Raw genomic sequence first — 10,080 nt, 5'->3', positions numbered from 1 at the left:
AGAAAAACAAATATCGTATATTAATGCATATATATGGAACCTAGAAAAATGGTACAGATGAACCGGTTTGCAGGGCAGAAATAGAAACACAGATGTAGAGAACAAACGTATGGACACCAAGGGGGGAAACTGGTGGGGGAAGTGGTGGTGGTGGGATGAATTGGGAAATTGGGATTGACATGTATACACTAATACGTATAAAATAGATAGCTAATAAGAAGCTGCTGTATATAAAATAAAATTCAAAAGAAAAGCTATTAAGGTATGAAATAAATAAAAGGTATGACTTTTCCTCTTTATGGCTTTGGCCATTCCCATGGGTTTTTATATGAAATTACACGGTATAGAGGTTAAGGATGTATGCTTTAGAACCAGGCTGCCTGGGTTCAAATTCTACTTCTGCCACTAACTATCTATATAATCTTAGGCAAGCTTTTTGACATCTATGAGCCTCAGTTTCCTCACCTGGAAAATGGAGATCAGGGCATCTACCTCTTAGTGTTATTATGAAGATTAAGCGTAAAGTGGTTAGTGTTTGACACACAAGTTACAATTTTATGCTTAGTAAGTTTTTCATTGTTGCTGAATAACCTCTAACTTTAGGTTGGTTTTTTTTTTGAAAATTTGTTAAAATTTTCAAGTTTTTAGAGTGTGTGTGTGTGTACATATATATTAGATATATATATATATACACACAATTTGTGTGTATATATACACTGTTTTTTTAACTTATTTTCAGTTTTTATTGCATATTATAATCTTAAAAGTATTTTAGTAATCTAATGCCTAAACAAATTTTGTCCCAGACACATTTGAAAATGTCTGTTTTCTAAAGAATACAGTGTTATTTGTGTACCTATACATGTCTATTAAACCGTATTTGTTAATGTTAATTTTCTATACTTTTTAGTCTGATGCTGAAAACCCAGCCTCTATGCACTGGTGCCGAGCCAAATCTCATCTCAGAGACAGTGTTTTGGGTGAAGCAGAAAAGAATAGTTTTATTGCTTTGCCAGGCAAAAGGGGACACAGAGGGCTCTTGCCCTTGATAATTGTGTGTCCCCACCTGGGAGGATTTAGTGGAGTTTTTACAGCAATAGTTCAAGGGCAAGGTTGCTGATAAGATTAGGGTGTGCACTCCTTTACTCTGGTCTCAGGTAATCTCCTAATGAGCTACTCTGGTTCCTTTAATCTGGCCTCTGGTGGTCTTCTCTGGAATGAAGAATGCTAACTCCATTTGTTGGGGGTTTTAGTTCTGTAAAGAGCTCAAAGACATTGTTATGTGCATCCCTTGAGGCAGAACCAGGACCTGCCCCAAGGCTGCAGCTCTTGTTTCTTGGCTGTTCCTCCCTTGTCTCTGCATCCCCTCCCTTCCCTGATTAGCAACTGTTTGAATCTCCCCTTTGGGACTCAGGGAAGGTCATGGAGGCTGGAGTCTGGTCCCTACAAACAAGGAATGGGGGACAGGGAAAGGCTTCCATGTCCAGGAGCCCCACAGGGTCCTGCTTGGTTTCAAGTCTACCTGATCTGAAAATCAGAAATTCTCCACAGTATCTCCAGATACATGTATTTTGGATTTAGGCTCCTCTGTGACCCGCCCCCCCACCCCCCGGTTTTTTTAAGTACTGCTCTGATGTTAGGTAGTTAGTGAATTCTTCTCATTTCTGCTCAGTGAAATATTTTTCTATTCAACTGTCCCTTTCCTCTCCTTTCCCTTATTGCTGTTTTCTCAGAATCCCTGAGAGTCAGATTTTGGCTTAAGATTAGGAAGCTCCTTCTGGAAGCTGGAGGAGCCCATGATGGTGGGAGCCAGCTGTGCTGCCGTCACTGGATTGACACCAGCAGAAACAGGGACTGTCCTGTCAAGATGCTGGAGTGAGAAGGCTATGGAAACTGATGCTATTAAGCTTACTCATGCTTATTTTTAAACCACAATATTCCTTTGGCTTCCAATAATACAACTTTCCTCTTCCTCCTGGCAGCCTGAGGAGAAAGCCCCAAGAACCAGCCGGATATACGCTTCTACATGAAAAGACCTGAAGAGGTAAGAACGCTCTCCAGAACTTCTTGGTTGGGGGCTGCTCTTCAGAGGTCATGTTACGAAACCTCACAGAGGTAGTGTTATTCAAGCTCATAAGACAGTGCCTGCTTATTCTCAGACTTCCATGAGAATTTTCCCTCTCCACATGAAAATGTCTAGGCAGCAAGGAGATAAAAGTGCTAGAGGATGTGACCATTTTCTTGCAACTCTTTGTTTCTACCCACATAGAGCAAAGCAGCTTTCCTGTGGGGATTTAACTTCAAAAGCAAAGCGTTCTTGTCTTTGCTCCTCTGCCCACATTGTTAGTAGTGATGGAATGGCACAGTTTTCTAAGGCTGCAAAATCAAGGGAGCACAACCTCTGCATTTAACTGCCTGTGCGAACCTCCTGCCTTGAATGCCTTCCCCTTCAATCGAAGGACTTCCAAGGTGGCTCAATGCAGGGTTTGGTGCTGCACCAGTGGAAGGAGTGGATTTGCTACCAGACTTTGTCTTGCGCAGCTCTGAATTTTTATTCCCGCAGTTTTTTGGTCTGCTTTCTTTTGTATAACGTTTTTGTATCACAATGGTATCTTTGGTCCACCATCAGCTGGATTTGTCTTTTTGAATGGTCAGTCCTGTAGTGATGGGTTCGCTTCTACAGACTCTTGACCTAGCAGCTACAGTATATCTGAAAAACAGATATAGCTGGTGTAGGAGGAAAAACCTTGACTCTCCTGTCCTTTTACCTACCAAAACCTTATCTGTTCGAGACAAAATTCAGTGCTACTTCAATTTTATCCTTTGCCTTAATTTCCCATTATGTTACGAATTTCAAGGAATTCATTACAAACTGCCTTTGTAGCTATTAGTGAGCATGTTTTATGTTGCTTGGTTTTGTATATATCTTTGAGGGAAACAAAGAACCTGGCTGAATACCTTTTATCAAGTAGTCACTTAATAGCAGTTGCATAAGTGAGTGCTTATCATTCTGATTCTGATCCCATTTCTGATCATTGTTATGGAACAAAGTTTGTGTGCCTGTTGAAGAGTGAGGCCAAATAAACTAAAACATCGTCGGAGTTTGGAGCAGAGAAAGGTTTATTGCAGGGCCAAGCAAGGAGAAAGGAGAGCTTAAATACCTTGAACTCGCCATCGGTTTTCTGAAAAAAGTTTTTATAGGCAAAATTTGGGGTGAGGGCTGCAGGGTATGTGACTTTCTTCTGATAGGTTGGTGGTGAGGTAACAGGGCGGTGTTCCAGGAATCTTGTGCTCAGCCGGAAGTGGCCCCCCTCCACCTGGGTGCAAGCTTTAGTTCTGCAGAGCTCAAAAATATTGTTATGTATATTCCTTGAGGAGGACCCAGGACCCTGCCCCAAGATGCACTATTGTTTCCTGACTGCTCCTCCCTTGTCTCTGCATCCCCTCCCTTCCCTGATTAGCAACTGTTTGAACCTGTCCTTTGGAACTCAGGGAAGGTCACGGAGGCTGAATGAAGCCTATTTCCTACGAACAAGAAACAGGGGACACGGAAAGGCTTTGGACCCAGGAGCCCCACAGGGTCCTGCTCGATTTCATCATCAGCTATGATTCTGCCACCAATTCCAATGTGTGTGTGCTTTTTAAACACATGGCCAAGCAATTCTCTGATACCAGCTGGGTGTCTTATAACTTAATTCTGACACTGTCTACTTGGAAATAGCATCAGATCCCACAGGTTAAGGGCTCAGTCTTACAAGACTCTCTCCCCTCATCCTCCAATTCAGTCACCATTTGAAAGTCTGGGCTATCACTTGGGCTTCTGACCCATCAGCTATAGATGGGAAGTTCCAACAACCCTCTCCTTGGATTTGATTAATTGGCTTCAGTAGTTCATGGAAGGGAAATGGTTTACTTATTAGATTACTGGTTTATTATAAAAAGATATAACTCGGGCTTCCCTGGTGGCGCAGTGGTTGGGAGTCCGCCTGCCAATGCAGGGGACACGGGTTCATACCCTGGTCTGGGAAGATCCCACATGCCGCGGAGCGGCTGGTCCCGTGAGCCACGGCCGCTGAGCCTGTGCATCTGGAGCCTGTGCTCTGCAACGGGAGAGGCCACAGCAGTGAGAGGCCCATGTACCGCAAAAAGAAAAAAAAAAAAAAGATATAACTCAGAAATAGCCAGATGGAAGAGGTGCACAGGGCAATGTGTGGGGAAAGGGGCGTTGAGTTTCCCTGCTCTCTCCCAGCATCTCCATGTGTGAGCCCACCAAAGAAACTCTCTGAACCCTCTCCTTTTGGGTTTTTATGGAGGCTTCATTACATAGGCACAATTGATCAAATCATCGGCTATTGATGATTGAGCTCAATCTCTAGCCCCTCTCTTCCCAGGAAGTTGGGGGATGGGCGGTGAGGACAACAGGACTAAAAGTTCAACCCTCTAATCCCCTGGTTGGTTCTATTGGCTACCAGCCCTCACCCTTAGGTGCTTTCTGAGAGTCACCTCATTACCATAACAACAGCTACCTTGATTGCTCTCCTCACTGGAAATTCCAAGTGTTTTAGGAACTCTGTGCCAGGAACAGGAGGAAGACAAATAGAAATTTACTTTTATAAATCACAGGTATCAAAGTGATGAATCTGAAGTGTTGTTACCGTTCAGCAACGTGCTGTCACCATCTGAGCTACTGGACCAGCCACTGGAAAAAAAGAGTGTATTTCCATTAACTTCCCTCTTAGGGCTTGTGTGTACACAGAAATTTTCTTTTGTTTTAAAACATGATTTGTGGTACCTTTCCCTGGTGTCTGAGGGCTGGGAGTAGGTGCTGCCAACATTCACCTCTGCAACTTTCCCTTTTCTATTTCCCATGGGCTACTCTATTAATTAAGTAATTAATTTATGGCTGCGTTGGGTGTTCCTTGCTGTGCGTGGGCTCTCTCTAGTTGCAGCGAGCGAGGGCTACTCTTCATTGCGGTGGCTTCTCTTGTTGTGGAGCACAGGCTCTAGGTGTGCAGGCTCAGTAGTTGTGGCGTGCGGGCTTGGTAGTTGTGGCACGTGGGCTCAGTAGTTGTGGCTCGGGCTCTAGAGCACAGGCTCAGTAGTTGTGGCGCACAGGCTTAGTTGCTCCGTGGCATGTGGGATCTTCTTGGACCAGGGCTCGAACCCGTGTCCCCTGCATTGGTAGGCGGATTCTTAACCACTGCGCCACCAGGGAAGTCCTGGCCTACTCTCTTTTGATGGATTATTTTTGTTACCGAACCAAACTTGGGTCTGCTCGAGCACACAGTAAAGCCAATCTACTGACACTGGATTGTGGTGAATGAAAGCATGGCATTTCCTGTAAGGCGCCACACAAGGAGTCTGGGACAGCTAGTGCTCAAAGAGCCCCAACTCCCCAGTGGATTTCAGGAAAGCATTTTTGAAGGCCAGGTGAGGGAGGGGGATGGAAGGGTGTGTGATCAGCTTATGCACAATTCTCTGATTGGTTGATGGTGAGGTAACAGGGTTTGTCATAGGGGTTACATTATCAATTCTTAGGTTCCAGTAGGCTTCGGGGCTACGTATATACGTGCCCAGGGTCATCAAGTAGTTAGTCTCCCTTTTGGTGAGAGTTTTATCATCTGTAAAGCAATTCAGGAAATGTGCATCAGTTACTGTTATCTGGTACTCCAGAGAGGAGCTAAGGCAAAGGATATGGGGGAGGGGTCTGTCCTGGGAAGGCCCCATAGTGTCCCGCTCGGTTACACTTCCCTCTTTTCTTTGATCTTCATCCTTCCTCCTCCATCTTGAGGGGAAGCGGTGTTGGACAAGAAGAGGAATAACATTCTGGGGAATAATGTTTTGGATAGAGAGGCTAATCATAAACTCGGCAGAGGAACTCAGTTTTAAGAGGACTTAGTTTCTTTTTCATGTTAGGTTGCAAATATCTAACCACAGTGTATAATCTTGATCTCGGAGGGACAGCAGTGAGCAGCCCTAAAGAGAGACCTTAGTTCCCTGCCCAGGAATCGAACCTGGGCAGCCTGGATGAAAACCAGGAATCCTAGCTGCTAGACCACCAGGGGCTAGAGGCTAGAAGGAAAGTGGCCCTGGCTCTCTCCCCCATTTGAAAGCAAGAATGTTTCAAGGAGGCAAAAACTATAAAAACAGGTACAAAAGTTATTATTAGACACACAGCACAATGTATGGGAGAGCACATAGAGAAACAGTTTATTTAAGACAGAAGCAAGGGACTTCCTTGGTGGCACAGTGGTTAAGAATGTGCCTGCCAGTGCAGGGGACACGGGTTCGATCCCTGGTCCGGGAATATCCCACATGCAGCGGAGCAACTAAGCCCGGGCTCCACGACTACTGAAGCCTGTGAGCCTAGAGCGCATGCTCTGCAACAAGAGAAGCCACCACAATGAGAAGCCCGCACCGCAACAAAGAGTAGACCCCGCTCGCCTCAACTAGAGAAAGTCCGCATGCAGCAACGGAGACCCAAAGCAGCCTAAATGAATGAATGAATGAATGAATAAATAGTAATAATAATAAAAAGACAGAAGCAAAGCAGAAATACACATCCAGAGAGAAAGGGTACAGGTGTCCTGTCTACTGAGGAGTGCAGTAAGTTAGAAGCTAGAAGCTAAGCAGAGGTGCGCACCCAGAGAGGAATGCAGGCATCCTGAATGAGGATCTCAGTAAAGAGGTGATTTGAATCACTTGCCTAGGACAGTCCTTCCGGGTCTTTGTTTACATTTGGCCAATTATCTTGTTTCTTTTTTCACACCTGACTGGTCCTAGAATGCTCCCCAAGATGCGTGCGCAACTTTTTGCTAAGGTGGATCCCACAGTAGAGGCCTGTGGGTACATGTCCACACACATTATGGGGTGGTGCCCCCTCCCTTTCTGACCCCCAAGGAGCCTTCTTGCGCATGTGCAGACAGGGAAGTTTTCCTTGACCTCAGGAGCCGGCACCTTATCTCTTTACTTTAGCAGAGCTCCTCTTCCGCCACTAACTTTGTCCTTGGAGTGGCTGGGGGAGAACAAAGTTTCAATTTTACTCCACGTGACAAACACCAGCTGCCTGGCCCAGGGGCCCATCTATCTCCTACCTCAATCTTACAGGTCCAAAGGTCATTCTGTTGCATCGACCATCTGCCTCAGATAGTTTTTATTTCTAGTTTAACTCTGTCAAAGGTCTTGGGTGCCCACAGGCTGTTGCCCCCAGTAAGAACGGATGATAGTATGATCAAAGTAATAGTCTTCTTTCACTGACAGTCACTCTTATCACGTAGAGAATGAAGGAGTTTCCTCTCTTTAAGCAATGACTTGGGAATCTTGCCACATCTTTATTGGTTAATCACTCAACCAGGATTTTTTGAGCATGACCAATATGCAATTGTACCACTCTAGGCACTATTGAATATACAGGAAAAAGTAGATTCGCTGGAGGGCTGCCCAATCTAGTTGATTAGTCAACATATATGCATGTGAAATAGTCAGTGAATGAGACATATAATCAACATTATCAACTACTCTAAAGAAACTCTTCACTGGGGCTCTGTGTGCCATAAGTCTCCACAAACAAATGGGTGGGGAGAGTGTTTGTCTCCTCAGCACTGCTCAAGCACAGTGTGGCTCTGGTGTACTTTCAGCTGGCAGTCAAGGAGCACTGTCACTTCAAGAGTTTTGAAGCCTTGGGAATGGCAGTCAGCACTCAGGGAGCCCCAGTTCAACAGTGTTGAGGCAGGATCCTCCTGCGGTGTGTAGGAAGCCTACATCCAGGAGGAGGCTGAGGCAGAAGGATGGGAGCACCTAAGAGGTTCCTTTGGGTGGTCCAGGAATGAATGGGGAAGATGAGATTTACACCAGCAGGTGGCAGTGATGTTCCAGGAAACTTGGGGTATTAAATGTTGCTTCAATGTTAATTGAATCCACAGGATGGTGGAGCCTGAGAACCTTCAGGGTAAAATAAATATCATTTCTATTCCTTCCTTTCCATTCATGTTGACACCATAAAAAGGTAGGCGTTCACCATCTCATATCTAACTCTTATCTCTGTAGCAGGCTCTCCACAGGTCTCCTTCTCATCTTGGTCAGCTCCAGTCCATTTTGGTTCATTGCCAAATTGATCTAAAGTGCTGCTTTTGTCATATTATTAGAAACTCTTGAATATAAGGAGATGGACTCACTCACTGGAGCTTCAGGATAGAAGTGATGGGGTGTGATGGAGAGGATGGGGTGGAGGGAGTATGCGATCTCCCCCACCCTATTCTCCAATCCTTTCCTCACTGTCACCTCACAGATATACATGAGGATGTGACTTTCATGACAGTCCTGGTATGTTAGTTGAGTTCAACCTCATCTTTGGCTTCTTTTGTTTTTAACCTCATTAAAAATATACACTAGCCCTGGGAGAAATCGTGAACTAATGCTGTTGAACAGCTAACTTCTTAACTAAGGTAAAATCTGAGCGAAAATTGGTAGCAAAAATTCCCTCTGTCCGAACAAACGTATGGACACCAAAGGGGGAAAGTGGCGGGGGGTGGTGGTGGTGGTGGTGGGATGAAGTGGGAGATTGGGATTGACATGTATACACTAATATGTATAAAATAGATAACTAATAAGAACCTGCTGTATAAAAAATAAATAAAATAAAATTCAAAAATTAAAAACCATAGAAAACTTGAAAAAATAAATCCCTCTGTCCACAGATTTTCAAATTTGAGTCATATCAGTATCACAGATGTCTTAGGTTGGTTACCCTAGAAGCAGATCCTGAGACAAGAATTCAGGCGCATGTATTTTATTTAAGGAGTCGTTTTCAGAAGAAAAATCTGTAGAAGAGCAAGGGAGTGCGACAAGGTAGGGAAAGAGGCAGAGCAAGGAATGTAGTTTCCGGTGAAGTGTAGCCCATCCGTGAGGATGGTGAGAGAGATGGTCTGGAGTATAAATCCCGCTGTCTTTTGTATCCTATACTCTCTTTTTCTTTGGCAATGTTGATGAGTATGGAGGTTGGCTTTGTAGCCTTCTGGGCAAAGTGGTTTCTCTTGGCGGAGGGCAAGTTTCCATAGCAGGGTGCCTGGAAGCTATTATTAGCCAACACTCATAGCAGCTGAGAGAATATGTACAACCCAGTAAAAAAAAGAAAAAGATTTGGATGGGACACCAACAGCATCAACTATCAATACAATCTACCCTGTTCTGATTCACTTTTAATTAATTCACTTTTAATTCTCTAGGATTCTGGTTGATCAGTTTCTAGGAAAACCTACAAGAGGAGAGTTAGTGGCAAGCTGGTCCTAAAGTCACAACTAATACTCATCTCCAACCTTTACTGTTGATCCTAGATTCTTCTCGCCCTCAGCTACCATTTCTGCTTGTCTAGGTGACTTGGTTGATGGGAGGACCCAAATTCTCATCCCGGAGGGGTCTGAGCCCAAGAATCAACTCGGTTTTCCTTCTCTTTTGTTTGTCAGCTGATCGTAGGGAATGGCCCCATAAGGTCACAGGTGTGAGTCCAGGCAAAGGCTTCAGTGCAGTAGGGCTGGGTGTGCTGGGAATCTGGGCTACCTGTTCTTGCGGCTTATTTGCGACCTCTGCACCTGCTTGAGGCTGCTCCCAGATGTGCCACTTTATTCATAGGTGGATTGCTTCTCGGCCTATGTGGGTCATGATGGGCATTTATAGCATACGGTTACTTACTATCCCCATGATAACATGCTCCATCTCTAACATGCCGGGAGCTATTTCTCAAATGGTGTATAATTAATTCCCTGTACGCCCTATACATTGCAGAACCCTAATGATCTGTGCTGTGACTCTCATAGCTTGCCTGAAATTTCACAAGACACTTTTTCCTACCTCTAGTACTATTGAATCTGCCTTAATAGTATGGCCCAAGTGTCAGGTTGCTTATACTATGTTTTAAACCTGCCACTGATCCCTTTCTTCCTCGAGGCCCCATTCGGAAGTGAAAGCCTTCAAAATCATTTGATAAATGAGTCAGAGCAGTATTCCCAAGAATACTTGTCCCACTCCCCCGGACTTTGTGATACTACCCACAAAGTCCAAAAGGGCCCATCAAGCACTGTGTTT

General features: G+C 44.7%; 1 long non-coding RNA gene across 2 annotated transcripts in view; it reads left to right on the top strand.

The window, feature by feature from the left end:
• Nucleotides 1-891: 891 nt before the first annotated feature.
• The window catches only part of LOC117198738 (uncharacterized), a 251,853-nt gene continuing 242,664 nt past the window's right edge, over nt 892-10,080 (top strand). For both annotated transcript variants that reach the window (XR_007475280.1, XR_004479968.2), the window contains exon 1: nt 892-2,044. This is a non-coding gene — a long non-coding RNA (uncharacterized LOC117198738). The remainder of the gene's footprint in view (nt 2,045-10,080) is intronic.

This window comes from Orcinus orca, chromosome 2 (assembly GCF_937001465.1).
Source record: "Orcinus orca chromosome 2, mOrcOrc1.1, whole genome shotgun sequence".
NCBI lineage: Eukaryota > Metazoa > Chordata > Mammalia > Artiodactyla > Delphinidae > Orcinus > Orcinus orca.
This window is presented reverse-complemented; position numbering and strand designations above follow the sequence as displayed.